This window comes from Centrocercus urophasianus, unplaced genomic scaffold (genome assembly GCF_019232065.1).
Source record: "Centrocercus urophasianus isolate 14NV4802_14NV808 unplaced genomic scaffold, USGS_Curo_1.0 seq_21, whole genome shotgun sequence".
Taxonomy (NCBI): Eukaryota; Metazoa; Chordata; class Aves; order Galliformes; family Phasianidae; genus Centrocercus; species Centrocercus urophasianus.
In genome coordinates this window covers 20803099-20822654 of record NW_024884767.1, presented here as the reverse complement: position 1 = coordinate 20822654, position 19556 = coordinate 20803099, and the positions used below count along the sequence as shown (strand labels likewise).

At 40.3% G+C, this 19556-nt stretch overlaps 1 protein-coding gene across 5 annotated transcripts in view; it reads left to right on the top strand.

The window, feature by feature from the left end:
* The first annotated feature begins 541 nt into the window (after positions 1-541).
* Positions 542-19556, top strand: part of PCGF3 (polycomb group ring finger 3) — a 91733-nt gene continuing 72718 nt past the window's right edge. For all 5 annotated transcript variants that reach the window (XR_006169576.1, XR_006169575.1, XR_006169574.1 and 2 more), the window contains exons 1-2: positions 542-604; positions 1465-1539. The gene's annotated coding sequence lies outside the window, so the exon portion shown is untranslated. The remainder of the gene's footprint in view (positions 605-1464; positions 1540-19556) is intronic.

The following is a 19556-nucleotide window of genomic DNA, read 5'->3' as shown; positions in this document are numbered from 1 at the left end:
CAACGCAGTCTCTCACACACACACTTCCCGTTCTCTCCTCGTTCCACGCCTTCCGCACGCTCCAAGACCCTTTCCTCCCTCAGCCTCGCACCTCCCGCAGCAACCGGGAGCGTTGACACCGAGAGCACGGCACGGCACAGCAGCCGCCCCCCAGCACAGGGCCCCCCGGCACGCACGCGCGTGAGCCGCCCCTCTCCTCGGGGGAGGGAGCAGCGAGCTCCGAGCCCGGCGCATGCGCCCTGAGCCCAGCGCCCCCACTCGGCTCCTCTCGGGCCGCGCTCGGCTATTTCCGCCTCTTTGTTTTAAACTCCAGGCCGAGCCTTTTAATTTTAAACACCTCCCCCACACGCCGTTTTTTATTTTTTATTTTTTTAATTTTTATTTATTTTTCATTTTCCGCGAGGGGAAGGGGAAGAGGGGCCGGTATCCCTCTCCTCCCCTCCCCCCCTACCCCGCTAGCCCTCCCCTCCTCTCGCCCTCCCTCTCCCCACGAAGGACGGGCAGGGCAGGGCGCCGGCGGCTCGCGAAGCGGCGGACCCCCCCGGCGGCCGGATACCGCGCCCCTCCCCGCACACGGACACGGCGCCGCCCCCCACCCCGGCAGGTCAGTGGGGCCGGGGCCTGCAGCGTCCCTGGGGCGGGGGGCGGCCCGTGCGTGGGATTCGTGCGGCCCGCGGCAGGGTGGGAAGGGGCGAGGGAGCGGCCCCGATGCCTCTGTGTGCGTGGGGGCTGCGCGTCAACTTCGTGTGCGCCGTCGGGGGGTGAGGTGGGGGGAGGGGGATGCGGGGCTTGCGTATGGCTTTATTGGAACTGTGTGCTGCGATCTCCGCGCAGCCCCTCCCGTGGTCTGGGGGCACGCAGGTAGGCATGGGGGGCCCCGAAGCCCCGAGAAACAAAGTCGTGCTGCCGGCGCTGGAGTGGCTGGATGCGCATAGTCCGAGGTGTGTGGGTGTGCGAGTTTCGCGTGGTCAGCTTGTGGTGGTTTTCTGCAAGTTTTAGTGACTTGGGTTGGCTCCTTCGAGACCCAAAGCGAGGGGTGTTCGTTTGGAGCGAACGTGCCCTGAGCGGAACGGGGCGCAGTGGAGGTCTGCTGTTACCACAGCCTGGGTCTTCCTTTGCTGCTTCGCAGGTATTTTTGGAAGTATGGAAGTATCGCTGTATGCAGGCTTTGTGTTGAAGCAGCCTAGCCATTTCCTGCCTTCTGCAGGAAATAGATGTGTCTGAGGAGCCAGGACTCAGAAACTCCATTTCATTGTCCCTGTACGCTCTTGAACATCCAAGAAAAACAGCAAATACTTCCAGTATTTCTCCAGATTGCCTTTCATAATTGCCTTCTGGAGTCTCACAGAACAGCTAAGGTTGTGGGTGAAAAGATTTGCATTTTAAAATGGAGAAGGAGGGGGGAGAAAAGTTGAGCTGCTTCTCAAACCTAGGTTCGTCTTAACTGCTTCATCTCATCCATAGATTGATCTTCTAATGTAAACTGATTCCCTCTCTGAAGCCTGCTAAGTACATTGTTACAGGTCTTCTTGCTACCAGGTACTGTGGCTTTTTTTGTTGTTGTTTTGCTTTTTCTGAACTGTTGTTGCCATTTGGTAGGGCATGTGTGAACTTTACATATGTATATATATATTTTTAGTTGCAGGTCAGATAAGGAGTCTGTACCGTGAAACTCACTGTGTGTTTCTTAAAGGATGCTATGCAGTTACACAGCCCTTTGGTTGGTGACAAAATGAATTGAAATAGAAGCCTTGCACCCTTCCACTAGTTTTATTCAGCCTGGGGAAGAGAAGGCTCGGGAGAGACGTGATAGTGGCATTCCAATAGTGAAAGGGCTCTTAAGAGGGAAATCAATTCTTCGTACAAGTAGATAGTGATAGGAGAAAGGAGGACAGCTTTAAACTAAAAGAGGGGAGATTCAGGTTAGGTGTTAGTCAGAAATTCTTTACCCAGAGGGTGATGAGGCTCTGGCACAGCTGCCAAGAGAGGCTGTGATGCCCCACCCCTGGAGGTACTCAAGGCCAGGTCGGATGAGGCCCTGGGCAGCTGAGCTGGTGGGAGGCAGCCCTGCTCATGGCAGAAGGCTTGGAAGTAGATGATACTTGAGGTCTTTTGTAGCCCAAACCATTCTATGATTCCTTCAACTTAAGTTGTTCTTACAGCTATCTTACGTTGTGTTTATGAGAATACAGAACTGAACAGAGTAGAACTGATGGTACTCGGTGAGACCATGTCCTTAGGAACATAGTTAGGAAAACACCTGTCCCTTTTCTAAAGAGATGTGTAAGAGTACTGCAACTGGAAGCTTGGAAGGATGCAGCTTTCAAAGCATTACGTAAAATTCTACATGATGGAAATCTGCTTCAGTTCTGTATGTGGGTTTGTGCAGCCCACCTGATCTGGTGGCTCTAATGTCAGCATAGACAATCAACACAGAATGTTTTTAAAATGTTGTTAAAGCCAACTTGTATCAATGCAAGCATAATAACTTCTGCTATTCCTGGTATTGATAATTACCACGCCTTGAAAGATTTCTGCTTCTAAAAGGCTGTAAAGTACCATGCTGAACTTGCTAGTATGGAATTGAATCATAAAATCATAGAATTGTTTGAGTTGGAAGGGACCCTTAAAGATCATGTAGTCCAACTGCCCTGCAATGAACAGGGACACTTAAAGCTCAGTCAGGTGCTCAGAGCCACATCCAGCCTGACCTCACGTGTCACCAGGTGCAGGGATCATTTTTTGTGGCCCTCCTTTGGACACACTCCAACAGGTCCATGCATCTCCTGTATTGAGGACTTCACATCTGGATGCAGTACTCCAGGTGAGGCCTCTCCAGCACAGGGCAAAGGGGCAAGAGAGGGGAAAGATCACCTCCCTCACCCTTCTGACCATACTGCCTTTGGTGCAGCCTATCATACTGTCGGCTTTCTTGGGCTGTGAGGGCACATTGCTGGCTCACCTCCAGCTTACCTCCACCAATACTCCCAAGTCGTTTGTAGTTGCTGCAGTTGCCCAGCCTACTCACACTGGCTATGTAGAATCAGTAAGGGAAGGTCACCTCTCAACTTTATACTTGAGACATAGGTAATGTTTCTACATTTGCTTCAACAGCTTCCACTTATTTAGTTTTTTTTCCCCCCCAAATGACTGTTAGGTAGCCTTTTCAGATTTTGTCTTTCTTTTTTTTTTTTTTTTTCTTACATGTAGAGATCTCCCAAGACTAAAATAGTTCCAGAATAAAATACTGACTCGTCTGTAAGAAGCAGCACTTCCATTAAAGCTCTGAGCTAGATATAACTTGCAAAGTGGTTGTGAATGTAATGTTTTGAAAAGTATGCAGCTGGTAGCATTTCATTCCTTACCTACTGTCTTGACAGACATTGGCTTCAAATGTAAGAAAAATGTAATGATATTCTTTGTATGTATTAGACATTTTCTTTTTTACTTTTTTGTTGTTGTTTTGGAAATGTTGTCCAGTTGACACACAATTGGAAGTAGAGGTACTAAATAAAAGCTTGTGTTGATAATGGTGTTTGAAGATGCAAAAGAATGTAGTCAGTAGTGTTGACTGGTTTAGTGATTTGAACATGGTTTTGTTTTTGTTATTGCTAGCAAGGATGCATAATGATGTTTCAAACCACTCCAGCCTGCTAGATTAGGCACACTGTTGGGTTTAAAGGAAATACAGAGGAAACTTACTCAGGACAGCTTGACTGAAGTAAGTTAAAAGCCAGGAAGAAGCTGCCCATGTCTAGGATCTTTTAATTATGTGAGACATCTTTTGAAGTTCCGTCTTGAAGTAAGTTTATAGTGTCATATTCTTCGCACCTGCCTATTTGAAAACACAAGTTTTGTGTATTAGACTGTAAGTTTAGTTGATATTTGGAAGTAAGTGTAATAAAAAGGAGACAAAAGGATTATTCTGCATTGAAAGCAATCCTTGCTGTTATGATAAATAGCACTGCTGTATGTCTGAATGAAGATGTGCTGTATATGCTGGTTTGTTCTGTAATTTACTCTTAAGTGGCCAAGAGAAAGATTGCTACTTTACTCTGAATTAGATTCATGAATTAGTTTTACTGGATATAAGTGCTTCTGTATTTAAATCAACAGCCTGAAAACTGTATACAGTGTAGTGAGACCATGTGAGATTGAAAGCCTTATTTGCTACTAGAAGTTTGATTGAAGTTTGTTTCCGCACAGACCTGGAAGTCTTGCAATCATGTTGCAGCACTGTAGGAAGGAATAAAACAACAGTGGCATTATCAGTGATATTGTTTATCCACTTTTTTTTTTTTTTTTTTTTTTTTTTTAAATCAGAACAAGTACTTCAAAATTATGGGGTAGCATAGGTCATCCAAAAGTAGAGGGAGTGACAAACTGGTGAGTTCGAGTTACCTGTTCTTTGTGCTGAAAAGGTGACTGCTTAGCACACTAATGACTGCCTCTCACTCAAACAGCAGTTAGAAACTGACAGAGCTTATGGGGGAAAGTGCTTAGGGGAGGTGTGTGTGTGTGCGCGTGCACGTGCGCGCATCATCACAGTGCAAGTGAAACTGTAAGGAAGAAATAGGCAAGTGCAACTGGTTCTACCATTACTTTCCTCATCTCTTTAAAATGACAAGAAACAGACGTCTTATTATCCCTGTAGATGTGTATTTAGGCTGTCGTTATTGGGTACCTACTTCATGTTCTGCCTTTGTGATTGACAGTAACTTAAAATTTTGTCTATGTTAAAAGGGCTTGTGTTTTGGTGGCAAAAAAACCATCCACAATGCTTACGAGTGAGGATGGCCTTGCTTTTAAAATAGCATAATTTCATTTCTGTTTAAGGTGGGAAGCATTCTGTGTGTTTTGTTTGTGTGCAATGATATGCTGTGCTGTACTTAATTAACTAGAGGAAGGTTATATTTTTAGGTCACTGTGATGAATGTCATGTTATTTGCTGACTTGCAAGTGGTCATCAAGTTTTTCTGTTTTACTTAAGAACTCCACTCCATGCATAATCGGACAGTCAGTGTATGATACTATATTCAGTTATTACATGATTATTACCATTTTACAGAATAAAATGCAAATCTTGAGTGCTCAACTAAGAATGACATTATGCTTTAACAAGTCATCTCTGCTATGTTTTCCCATAATGTCCATAAAATGTTTGTAACCACAAAAATCATTTAGTGGTGAAAATACGTGAGTATGGCCAGTGCATTGTCTGCAGATTTTTTTTTTCTATTTTACTTTTTCATGTATCATCTTTTTTTTTTTTTTTTTTCTTTCTCTAGTTTGTCATCTGAAAGAACAAACTGAAAGCTGCAATACAGTGGACTAACTTGTAAATTCTTTACATATGAAGAATTGGCTCTGACATTTCCTGGTGTACCTCAACTATCTGTTAGTTTAAGTACCTAGACTGACATGATGAGTGCTGAGGCTCAATTGATTACTTACTTGAAGGACAGTGCTAAATGTATTTTAACTTACTAGACAGCAGAAATGCACTTAAAAGTTTATTTTGATCTTCTAGATTTGTTAGTTGTACTTAACAGTGGCTATTAGCAAGCTTTATTTGAAGATTTTTTTATTTTTATTTTTTATTTTTTAAACATAGTGGCAAATTTGCTTCATTTAGAGTGGCTTTCCCTGAAAATCATTTGGACACAGAGAGGTTGGAGGTCAAAGTTATGTTCTCAGGGTTGAGGTCATAACGGCCTGAGATTTTAATTAAATTCCTCCCTTTGTGCTGTTCCAGATGTAATAATAATGGAGTTGGGCTTATGATTTTTCTTTCTTAATCCTTGAAGTAATTCTCTTTGCATCCCTGAGTTATTTCTTCCATTTTGCTTGCATGATCAGCTCTGACTATGCCTATGAAAGCCACCCAGTTCCACAGCTAGCGATTCCAGTAGTCTTTCTGACTGTACTGGTTGATTATGGACTTGCACGCCCTTTCCCATATACAGTTTTTTGAGCTTAGCTGACTCTCCTTCTCTGGGAAAATCAAGCATAACCACCAATCAAGCATAACCAACCACACTTGTTGGATGGTAGCTTAGAATTTCTTCTACAAGTGCACATTGTTCTGGTTCTATGCAAAAGTCTGCATATGAGAAATTGTTCTTTTGTGTTAGCATGGAAACAGTATGGTCAGAAATTGTACTCCATTAAATAAATGGAGTACATAAACCAGGTTTAGAGATGAAAATTTACTATTCAGAAACAGTTGCATGAATGTAATTCATCTGTTAAATGAATGACATAATCACCTGTAACAGTTTCCTAAGACTGACTGCAAAGCTGTCTTGTATCTTAAACCAATTTAAGCTTCATGATCGTGCTTTTTGTATTTGGTTGCATTAGATGAGGATTTAGATGTACCTAGTTAAAACCTTGGTGAAAGAAAGGTCTTTCTGCTATGCTTGTATACTATGCCTGTCCTGTTTTTTTTTTCCCTTCTGGAAAATCCGTATATACATTTATTTCTTTTTCTTCCCAACCCTCTTTTCCTAATGAGTTTGGACCTGCTAAAATGGCATTACTTTAACTTAAATCTGCACTTTAAAGGTTTAAATTTCATTGCCACAATCCACATCTATTCTCTGCAGTGAAGTACCACATCTAGTCTATTCAAAACACTGTTCTAATAGCTTATTTTACCAAAATGGTAAATTAATGGTTATTAATTAAATTACCAAAATGGTAAATTTGGATCTAACTATTGATCAGAAATATTTTAACTGCAAGGTATTTTTTAAAAATAACATTTATCTTTATTAAATATTCTTGGTGGCACCAAATCAAATCTTTTGTATACATGCAATTTATTAATCGTGCCCTTCTAAGCTTGTTCGTCTTGTTCGTGTTTTTCTTGACCAGTTAGAGTGGGGTAGATGTCACTGCCAAGATCAGATTATTCCATAATAACTTCACAGAAGAGTTGTTTTATATTCCTAAAATGCATTATTCAAGCATCTTATCTTGACTCTTGTCCACAAGAAAATGACTGTATGTCCTTATAAGTTTATTTCTGAAGTAGCGTAGTAGCGTATGAAAAGCTTCTGGATAGCTAGTGACGCTAATTTTAGTTTACTTTTCTGCACTTCAGATTCTCTAATTTGACAGAAGTCACCAGAAGTCATCTATGCCTACTGATCCATGTGGTGTTAAGTGATTCTTAGCACCTGGAGGTTTCATTCTTTGAATATCTTGAAAGTGGTGGGTGTAGAAAGTTCTGTATTAGTTGCAGTCAGTTTTTTTTTTAATGTAATCTTTGAGGCACAAGCATAGATGCTGCCACCAGAAATTGTTTATTAGGAGTATGTTTCTTCTAATATGTAACAGACAAATTCTAAAAGTGTTACTTGGCCATGGGTTGTGTGGTTAAGACCTGAAAATGGCTTAAGTTTAGAAGTGTCACAGATTCAGAGAGGATATTACTTTGTTTTGCTTTTGTGTTTTGGAAAAAACAAACAAACAAAACCTAAAAATTAAAAATGAACAAACAAAAAAACCCATAACATTTTACCCTGGACTTTTTTTTTTTTTAAACTTGAATTATTGCAATGGGACCTAAATAAGAGCTTGGTCAACCTTGTATTCTTGTAAGCCATTCTGTAGTTGACTATGTAAATAAATTATGGTCTTTAAATGAAGTAGCTTTTGCAATTGTGAGAGGCACAAAAAGACGTTTATACCAGTGTTGCATGTCCTCCTTCCATTGCTCCACAGGGCTGTTCACATGACTTGCCTAGTGGAGTTAGACTTCTTAAAGCACCGCACTGTTGTCTTTATTCAACAGTCAGAAACAGAAGTTGATACTGAATTGAATTTTTGGAAGTGAATGGAGAGACTCATTGAGATTTGTCTTTAAGATGTACAAATATGAAGTATAAGCGTAAGTGTTTCAGATTCTTTTTCTGTAGCCACCATCATTAACTTATTTTCCCCCAGATTCCCTAGCCACTAAACTGCTTCCCAAGACAAGTAGCCTTTGAGTTAGTTGTCTGTTATCACCATCTGCAGAGATTTGACAGTTCTAACATGCAAATAGTGGGGGGGAGTCGACTCACTCCTCCCTTAGCTTTAGCTTAAAGTCAAAGCAATGCACTCATCTTTCCTCAGGAGTTACTTTTTCAAATGCCTGTAATGTACAAAGAGATCTGCATCTGGTACATCCTGAGACAAAACCTGCTCAGTATGTACAGTGTAGGGATCTGTTGTGAGCACACTGTGAGGCAGTGTCCCTTCTTGTCCTGGTCAGCCCACCTTTCAGTGTTATGTGTTTCCTACGAGGTATTTCGTTAAATTGTGTTCTGAGGAACGGGAGGAGAGAATATTGGTGCAGGTGTCATGTACTTAAACAACTGAGGTGTAATTAATAACTTCAGTAAATTATTTTAATTGTTCCTTATGCCATAGTTCAGACTCCAAAAGTAAATCTTGGTGAAGTGCTGAGAGGAGCCAAATGCAAGTCTGTAAGTATTGCTGCAATGTTGCAGTAGTTATCATGTTGCATTTAGATACTGTTTCTTCCATTTTTCTACTATACAGGTCACTTATCTTGTGTTTGAAGCACATGGTAGGAAGTAATAATATAGTATAAAAATGATTTTGCATTTAAAAGTTCCTGGGGGAGAATTGAGGTATATCTGGAATATAATTATGATGGCACAGTAAGAACAGTGGTGTTTATTTATTTACTTGATAATATTCCTTGCATGAGATGTTCCTGGTTATACAGAGCATTTTCACAGGATATTTTCTTCCTAAACTGTTTGAATAGTATGTGTCAACATGTGGCTGTAGACTTCTGTTGATAAAGCCATCACTTTAAATTTCTATAACCCATCAATTCTGGTAATTCTGAAAGTTACCGATGTTTTAATGATGGATAGCTGACAGTTATTCATATAGAATGAATAAAAGACTGATGTAAAAATGCAAGTCATCTGTCGGCTAAAACTTTTTACAGGTGCTGTCGTCTTAACTTGTTGCTGTTTGATCTGCTATTGCGAACTAGAAAGGTTCTGCAGTATGTGCACTGTCTGTTCATGTCTTCATGAAATGGTGCAGTGCAAACCTGGCTCCTGACAGCATAGCAGCCATTCAGTGATTATTTGCTTTCATATTAGTTTTCCACATGACTGACTGTTTTACTATGTATATACATAGGGAGAGATATAGATATATAGTAAATAGGCATTATGTGTGTGTGTATATATATATATATATATAAAAACATATATATATATATATATAAATTGGACTGCTGATCCAGTTTTCTACTGATTTTTTGTTCTTATTAAGTCTATTATTTTATTTCAGCTGGCTGTTGATGCTGTCTTTGTTGTTAATGCTACCATATATTCTTAAAGCTGTAAAGGGAGAACCAACAGCTTGCAGCTAGGTATGTGTAAATTTCTAAGGGATTCCAAGGAATTTTCTGCAGTGATCTCAGTGCAGAGCATATCTGCAATTCATTGATGGACTAAAACTACCCTACGTTAGAACCTGCAATGTACCAATACTGTGACAAGGTAAGGATGAACAACTTAAGCTGTTCAGTGGCTTGTTTTCTAACAAATTGGATTGAAGTATGTGATGCAATAACTATACGGAGCTGGGAAAGGAAACTTCAGGAGGTAGTTAATTGTTTTGCTTGCTGCAGTATGTGAAACTTACTTTAACTGCAACTGGTGCTGAGTAGAGTATGATAAAGGAAAATGGTGGTGTTTTTTTTTTTCCTCAGAGATTGGACTAAGCTGTTGGTATTGGGCAATTTAGAAAAAAATTTCATGACTATTCTATTGAAGTGTAAATCTTCCTGAGCGTAAGTCAGGAAGGGAAATACTGGCTACCATCTTTGGAGATGTTATGTATGCCGTTGAAGCATCTGGAGTTTAAGAAGAGTCCTAGGGAGTTGTGGCTAACAGCAAGCTGGGGGATCTAGCCCTCATTCTACCTTCTTTTTTTCTAAAGTTTCCCTTTGCTCTTCTGCTACTTTGAGCTTATATTGACAGGCTTAAAGCTGTCTTCATCACTGTGTTGTGCTAGTATACTGTTAAAATGAGCACCTAAATGATGTGTTAGGATTTTTTTTTGCCTCAAGGTGGCCTTCTCTAGCAAGGAGTGGACACTAACTGCCAGTAATTTCTAAAACAGCAGAAAAGCAGCTGTCAAATGAAACCAGTCTTCTGTAGATACACTTCAATTTGTTGCTGCAATGACCTTCAGGCCTTTTGGCTACTCTTAAGTATTAGCTCACTGCATAGCAAAACTTTGCTGCTGTTATTCAAAACAAAACAAGAGTCAGGGATTGGGTCACAGGAAAAATCAGTTTTGTAAGTGTTGAATTGTCTTGTGCCACCGTTTTGCACTGGATTTTTCTGTGAGGACTGTGTTTCTCGAACTGGTGTCACATTGCAGTGTTAGGGCTGACAGATGAGATGGCTGTAATGTGATGGTGTTGCTCTTTTCTGTGATCTGGCTTTCAACTTTTTTTTTTGTTTTTTTGTCTTTAACAGAATTTGCAAAACTACCTGTTGATAATCTCTTTAACACTAATCTTGGAGTGAGTGAATGGTGATTCCTATGTTACATGAAATTGTCTTCGACTGTAACACATTATTAGATTATGCAGTGAAAAAATGGCTTGACAGTTAACTTTTGGCAATCCTTGCTTGCTGCAAGATGGCCAGGAAACATAAATGCAGAACAGTTTGATAATTGCAGGCATCCTTCTTTGTGAAATGCTATTTATTTGTGGAAGATAAAACATGTTTTCATACTGCTAGACCTTGACCCTCCTCTCTCCCTTCTCTCACTCATGCCAAACAGTATACCTAATGGTAAGGAAGTGAAAATCATTGTGATGGCTTTACGGGTAAAATTCTAATCACAAATGTAAGTTTTCAAGCACTGTTATTCTGCTGATAATGTGAGCTTCTTTGCATAACAAGGTTAAAGAATTTTTTACTGTTGTTGTGGCAAAAAAAAAAGATGTTGTTAGGGAAGATGCAAGAACATGATTGTTTTCAATCCTTACGAGAAAAGGGGGGGAAATAAATAAAATTGCTAAGATCTTAAACAGATATAAATGTTGACTTTTGTGTCAAAATGCAGTACTCACTTTACACAAATACATGTATCTCTGTATGATTCTTTTAATTCACTATCGAGCTGATGTAACTGTAGTGGTTTCATTAAGCCTGCCAAAAGCCTGAGGTACCTTTCCTTTGAGCAGTGTGACCAATCCCCAGGACAACAGTGTGGTAGGTCCCCAACTCATGGTCTATGAGGAGCAGGCAGATAAGATGAAATGTAGTTACAAATGTCGTGTGTGCTTTGGTTTAAAAAACAAAACAACAACAACAAAAAAAAAAACCAAAAACCAAAAACCAAAAACAAAAAAAACCAAAACCCCACACTTTTAAATGTCTGTGCTGTTTGCTATAATATTTTAATACAACTAAGCCAGTATTGTTAGCATGTCTAATAAGACAAGAGCTGGAAAAACTAAAATTATTGTAGGGATAAAATAGCACTGCACTAAAGTTTCTTGTGCATTTTGCACAAATGTAGGGATTTTTCTGTTCTTTATTGTTTATGCCATTTTAAGTGGAAAGAATTTAAAAAAACAAAACAAAACAAAACAAAAAAAAACAAAAAAAACCACAGTAAACCAGATTCCATTTCAGTCTTAAATGACCTCTTTTTTTTTTCCTGGAGAGTGACTTTACTTTGTTCCTTTACCTCCTTTTTTTTTTTTTTTTTCTATGGTGTTTGCCCCCCACAGAATCATAGGAGTTGGAAGGGACCTCTGTGGATCATGAAATCCAACTCCCTGCTAAATCTGGTTCCCTACAAGTATGCTGTATAGGGAAGTGTCCAGGCAGGTTTTGATTATCTTCAGCAAAGGAAACTCCACAGCCTCTCTGGGCAGCCTGTTCCAGTGCCCTCACAGTGAAGAAGTTTTTTCCCCATGTTCAGTTGGAACATCCTGTGTTCCAGTTTGTGCCCGTTGCCTCTTGTCCTGTTACTGAACACTGTTGAAAAGAGCCTGGCCCCATCTACTTGACAGCTGCCTTTAAATGTTTAAAAGTATTGGTAAGATCCCCTCTCAGCCTTCTCTTCTCCGGGCTGAATGGTCCCAGGTCTCTCAGCTGTTTCTCACTCAGGAGATGCTCCAGGCCCCTCGCCATTTATACAGCCCTCTACTGGATTCTCTCCAGAAGTTCCCCATCTTTCTTGAACTGGGGAGCCCAGAACTTATCACAGTACTACAGATGTAGCCTCACCAGGGCAGAGCAGAGGGGAGGATCGCTTCCCTCAGCCTGCTGGCCACACTCTTCTTAATGCACCAACCTTGCTATTTCTTTCCTAATTCCTTCAACTATTTGTTCTCCTAGTACAAATATATGTGCTTTTGTCACTCAAGTGCCAGTCTTTGGTTTAGGTGCTGTTTATGTGATAGGTTGTTCTCAATAGGTCTGACTGCAGCTTCACAGGGCAGCTGCAAGATGGGAGTTCAGCTGAGCACCCTGGCTCTGCGCCAGCTGTGCATCCATTTCTGCTCTTCTGGGGATGGCAGGCACTTGCTCACTTTCTTTGCTCTGTACTGGGTAGATAGCCCACAGACTGTTTTGCCCTACCATGGGATAGAACGTTTTTAGGAGGAAATCATCATTGCATATGAATTGAAGAAGCCTGAATTGATTACTTCAGGTACTGCACCCTACTCTTCCTGCTTATTAAAAAAATCAAGCCTTTCGCAGGTAAAAGACTTTGAATAATGGAACTGGTGTTATGCTGGTAGGCAGCCATGTTACCATACAGCTGCTTAATCTCTTTCCCCTTCTTAGCAAGATGTGTGGAAATGAGATAGAGGGGAAAAAAGTGAGTTTTTTAGTCTTGCTGCTTAATGAAAGGAAAGTAAAATCTATACAGAAGTAAAAGGAGAAAAGTTATTCTCTATTTCCTATCAGCAGATGATGCCCAGCCACCTATCCTGTGAGCCATGGCCTCATGCAAGTAGCAGATGCTTGGGAAGACACATCTTCATAGAGAGCATTGCAGCTCCTTCTTCTTCTTGCTGAGCGCAACATCACACAGGATGAGGTGTCCCTCTGGTCATTTTGGATCAGCTGTTGTACCTGTGTTCCCACTCTTTCTGGCCTGCTGGTCCTGGGGACACCTGGAGGGCTGTGTGCTGTGCCACACTGCCTGCTGCTCTTGCTTCAAGCACAGGTGCTGTGTGGGCTGCTGGAGAAAAGGTAACTCCAGCCCAGCTGGACCCAGTACTTGTACCATCAGTGTTAGCAAGGAGAAGTAAAATTGTGCTGATGTGTTTTTTATCATTTGATGAAGTTTTCTGCATGTCAAGGTTTCGGGGCGAATACTTCAATTATGTCTTCGCAGTCTTGGCGTAGTTTTGGACGAAGTCAGTTCTTCAGTGTGGTTTAGTTTGTGCTGAAAACAGTTTCCTTTTTTTTCTTCTTGGGTTTTGTTTTGTTTTGTTTTTCAAGGAAAGGGGCAGAGAGCAGGAATGCAGGAGACCAGAACTGAATTATCATAGGCTGTTGTCTGTTTCCTCAATCAGGCTAGTGGAACTCAGGAAGCAGTTTGCTAGAGACTTAAGCACAAGTGCTTTGGCACCCTGTTTCTGAGCTAGTGTGTTAGAAATAAAAAACTAGTAAGAACTTGTCAGGAAAACTGGTGCTTAGGCTTTGAAGTGTCTTGAGTGGTGTCAGTGTCACAACTTTTCCTTCCCTTTTCTTCCTCTACTGTACTTATGGTCTTACAGCAGTGAGAAGTAGTCGCAGCAGTTTCCTGTGAAACTTTGAATATGGTCATAGTGGAAAAAAAATTCTGTTTGCATCAACGTCTATTAAAAATTGTTATATGCTTTGCATAATAATGCTCGAGTTCCCTACTTTTTATACTCCTGTACTTTGTATCTTCTAAACATAAAGTGCCTGCAGAATACTAACTGCTGTGAAATTAACAGCAGTGTCAGAATTTGGTACAGTGCCTGAACAAAAAAGACTTTCATTTTAAAAATTGACTCGGTTTAAGTAGTGAAGACTCATTGCTGACTGTCATTCTTCAGTTCATGGTATCTAGCAGTGCGAACTTGTTTATACTGAACAAAACGAAATGTTTTCAGAGATAATGAATGGAGATCACTTAAGTACTTGAAAAACATTCCACAACAACAAAGGAAAGTAGTAAATTTTAGATGATGAATGCAGGCCTTTGCAGTGTATGTTGACAGAAATAAATCCAAGCTATTGGAATGAACTTTGGAGGCTATGAGTTCTTCTTCCCACTGACAATGACTGACAAATGTACTGAACTGTTAATGGGATGATGTATTATTGAAACAGTTGTATGTCACTGTGTTAAGAAAAGGAAGCTTTTAGTAACACATCATTCTGTATTTTTAACAAGGAGAAATCTTTTTGTCCTTGAAGGTGACGTGCACAGTCCTATGTTGCTTTTGTTCTATTGCAGCACCTGCAAGTCCCAACTTAGATGGTCCTGAACTTCTGCACTTACTGCTTTGATATCTTTCACTCTAACAACTGTATTTCTTTAGGGTCCTAAGTTAATAAACTTCGGTATCTTTAATTTTTTAAAAAGATGGAGCATCTTTCCAAAACTGATGTTTCAAGACTTCAAGGTAAGAATTACCTCACTGAATACTGAAAGATAAAGAAGACTGATTCAGTGTTGGTAGAAAGGAAGTAGCTCTTCTGCTCTTGGTTAAAATTCAGCTGTATAATTTCATTTCAAGGAAATAATGTGTTTTCAGCACATGAAGTTAAACATGAGAGTCATTTTAATATATGTAGTCACTTGGAAGGTCAGGAGTGTGTCTGCATTAAGTAATCTGCAGCAGCAAGCATTCAAAGGAGAGTCAGTAACTATAAAATGGATGCTACAATTTACTTCTGAAAGAGGTGAATGAGAGCAGAGCACATTTGTCTACATATGGAGTATCTACCTGCATGCAAGTTACTGTGTGTACAGTTGAATCCAGGAGAAACACAGAAATACCTGCCATCCATCTTAGTGATCTAGGGACTGTTCTAGTAACATTACTCATCTTCATAGCAGCTCAAAGATGATTGTTGGACAGATCAGTGCAGCTGAAAGTTCTGATAAATGAAATTGATACAATTATGTATTTGTGCCTTTTGTTTAAAGAAGTTCTTCCAAATCTTTGTTCTGTTTGGTTAATGGTTAAGTGCTGTAATCTGGGTTTTGTTAAATTACATAAGAACATTAGAAAGAAAAGTGGTTGCTTATAAAATGTTTATTTAGTTAAATTGCAGTACCTTCCTATTTCAGACCTGCTGGTAACTTCTTGTCACAGATTTCATCTTAAAAGATCAAGTCAAGGACTGAAAACCTGAATTCCTGAAGGTCTTTTGCTGAATATCAAATGGAATTTTTTTCAATTCCTACATGAAGGAACTTTGTCCTCTCTTTCTTAAAAACAGACAATATTTGCATGAGATTGCCACACTTATTTCTAGTAGAGCTCTGCAACAGCTTTGGATATAAAAGGATTAAAAATATGTTTTTGGGTTACCAAGCAATTACTAACTAGTGATAAACCTTTTCTTTGTTACTAAGCAGTTGGTTTCAGTATTGTAGAAACACACGCAACATTACATATAAACTGGATGTTTCATTGATACCTAGAATTAAGATTTTTCAACAAAGTAAGTTAAAAGTTAAGGCTATAAGGGGAAGAAGAAGGGGCAAGATTTTTTTTAAACAATCATCAAAACAGAATGTGGTGGTTTTTTTTTTTTGTTTTTTTTTTTTTTTTTGATGACACAGTCCATTGTGCTGCTTCTGGCTTCACCGTGATGGACTTCCCATGTTCCTTTCAAGCCTTTATTAGCTCCCACATACAGAGGGAGTTACAGGGCAATCCGTGAAAATGCAGCATCAATTCAAGTGACAGCTAGACAGCTAAAGATGTTGGTGTTGTGAGTTACTCATTTGTTCTGAAGAGAGCACAATATGAAGATTTAAAATCTGTTTCAGCTGTGGTTAAGTCATAAATTGCTTTCTCCCAAATGCATGGACTTAAAATGTTATATAAAAATGATATGTGTTCAGGTCCTCTCTTGTACAGTCTCACTGAAGTTTTTGTTTTGGTCCATGAGATCTGAATGGAAATGAAATGCCTTTTTAATTGTTTTTGGAGCTAAATTTTCAACAAGGTTATAGTAGTATTCATTAATTAAAGCAAGCTAGTTCCTGACATAATGCTGTGGTTTTTATAATACTTTTACAGTCTTTAAGGACTTTGATGTTTTAAGGACTCTTCCAGGTTTTATAAGTGATTCTAATGGGCACTGATCAGAAATGACCTTGTACTCCTAGCACTAAATAAAGGAAAAAGCAGAGCATAAAGAAAACTTTGTATGTAATTAAGGCAGTGATTCTTTGTCAGAAATGTAAAATAGATTTTGTAGAATCAAATCTAGCCAGTCAGTGGTTCTTATCCACTACCAGAAAGGCTGGAAAAAACCTCTAAGATCATCCAGTCCAACCATCCACATACTACCAATATTATCCACTAAATCATGTTCCTTAGTACTACATCTGCATGTTTTTTGAACACCTCCTGAACCTCAGGTAGCCTGTTGCAGTATCTGACCACTCTTTCAGAGAAGAATATCTAATAACTGATATCTGATCTGAACATCCTTTGGTGTAAATTAAGGCCAGTCCTTCTTGTGCTATTGCTAGTCACATGGGAGGAGAGACTGACTCCCACTGCACCACAATCTCCCTTCAGGCAGTTGTAGATAGCTATAAAGTCTCCCCTGAGCCTCCTCTTTTCCAGGCTGAACAATCCCAGCTCCCTCAGCCGCTCTCCATAATACTTGTGTTCCAGATCCTCCACAGATTTGTTGCCCTTCTCTGGACATGTTCCAGGGCCTCGATGTCTTTCTTGTAGTGAGGGGCCCAAAACTGGACACAGTACCTGAGGTGTGGCCTTGCCAGAGCTGAGTGCAAGCGGGCAGTTGCCTCTGTGCTCCTGCTGGCTGCTCCATTTCTGATGCAAGCCAGGGTACTGTTGGCCTTCTTAGCCATCTGGGCACGCTGCTAGCTCATGTAGAGCCAGGTGTCAACCAACACATCCAGGTCCTTTTTCACAGTGTTCCGGCCACTTGGCCCCAAACTTAGGATGTGGCCTGGTGTTACTGTGGCCAAAGTGTAGGACTTGGCACTTGGTCTTGTTAAACTTCATTCCACTGGCTTCAGCACAGCTATCCAGCCTATCCAGAGCACTCTGTAGGGCCTTACTACCCTCAGCAGGATTAACAGTTCCTCCCAAGCTGGTGTTACCTGCAAGCTTATTGAGGGTGCCCTCAATCCCCTCCTCCAGGTCATCAGTAAAGATATTAAACAGGACTGGCCCCAGTACTGGTTCTTGAGGAGCACCATTAGTGACCAGTCACCAACAGGTTTTAATGTCATTCATCACCATGCTCTGGACCCAGCCCTCTAGCCAGTTCTTTACCTAGAAGACAGCATACCTGTCCAAGCCACATGCTGCCAGCTTCTCCAAGGGACTGTTGCGAGACAGTGTCAAAGGCTTTGTTGAACTCTAGGTTCTGTGACAGAACTTGTGTCATAGATGCTATTCTGCATCCCACAGATTGTTAGCCTGCTCTTAGAAATGTGTTAGGAGTCCATCGATAACAATTGAAGTGTGATTTATTTGAGAGAGGCGGGTTGAATACAGCTTGCTGATCAGTTTTGAAGGCTGTGGTTTCACCAGCAGTGGGGCCAAACTAATGGCTTGTTGCTGCCAAAGGAAAATCACACTTTTCATTGTGCACTACAGACTCTTCCCTTGAGTGTTCTCCAACTCTCTTTTAACTTTCTTGTGAATAAATGAATTTCTCCATCCAGCAGAAGATTCTATACAGTTTCATGAGTCACTTTCAATATGCCCCAAAGATCTGAAGCAACACTACCTGTGTTGTTTTAGTGAGATTCCATTACGAGCTTCTTTGAAGAATGTAATTATGAAGTTCTGGAGTTCTGCTAATCAAGAAAGCTAGATAGCAGATAAGGCTAAATATATTCTTCAAAAGTGACAGCTTTCAGAAGCTTTTTCTTGCAAGAAAATGTATGGAAGATTGACTTTGTAAGGTTGTAATCAATAAAAAGATGTTCTAAACAAAAGTTTAATTAACTGAAGTTCACTGTAATCATATGCTTCAGTGATCTGCATGAAAGGCTAGTGCATATGCACTTCCAGCAAGTCCATCTGATTAAAAAAAAAATTCTCAAAAGTTAAAAATAATTATGATATTGTGGAGCTTTTGAGAGATTGAACTACCTCTTCTGATGGGATTATATCACTTCTTCAGGTTATCTAGTACCAAAAGGAGTCTCTGTTTATGCTGCAGCTGTTCAGAGATGCTTGCTATTAGTATTTGCGTACTTTTGCAACTCTGAAAAGCAGTGAAAGCAGCACTGTGGAAGTGGTTTATTGTGGAGAGAAAGGTATTGGCTGAGATAAAATATAAGCCTGTCATTTCTGTGACAGTCAGGTATCGCTGCATTATCTGTTAACTAGTGAGTGCAGAATTTACAAACGATGCTTACATTTCCTATTTTTCTTTGTAATTAATAGTGGTTGGTTTTTGTCAGAGATAGTACTGAATCAACTGGGGTATGTCAAAAGAGGACAGAAAATTCCTAGGTAATAATTGCAACCTAGCTTTCTCTGAATGGGTTTAATATTACTGCAGTAGGTCACATAGCTTAAGTACCACATCTCTAATCTCAGTACAGTTCATGTGAACGCAGCAGAAATGAATGCAAGACACCACTCTTTGAAAGAGTTCTGACATTTCCAAAGCCTTCTTGTCTTGCTTTTTCCCTCCCCTTGCCTTTCTGTTGCTGAGTTTTATTCTGCCCGTTGTATTACTTGTTTCAGGGTCAAAAGTGATTGGGAAGGTTGGAGTTGGAGGTGAGAAGATGCTGTTTTCCCTTAGCAGCTGGTGCTGCAAGAAAAGGAAAACCTGCAGTTTTAATGCTGTTGCGTAGGCCAGCTCATATGCTTTTAGCCTGCAGGTTTCCAGAGGCATTGCTGTTCACTGCAGAGCTTTTCACAAAACCACTTTTCCTGTTATGTCCGAAGAATGTCAGTAGAGGACTTGGAAATTCTGACCCCTGTGGTGGGACATCCTAATGTCCAGTGTGAGCAGGAAATGTTTACTAACTTTGCCTTGCCTTAAATCACAGAAATTCACAATACTGAATGTCCCAGTATTTTTGTGGTAGTGTTTTATGTGTTCACAGGCAGGCTTTACAATAATAGTGCACATGAGAATGATGCAATGTAGGAACACTGACTGTAGTGTGCTGCTTTTGAAATGGCTATAATGTTTGAAAAATGTGTCCTAATACACCTCAAGAAAAGATTAAAAACAGCAGTCATTTTTAGCCACTCTGATGCCCTCTTAGAATTGGATTTGTCTTTTGTTTTGTACATTCTTGGCTAATTACAT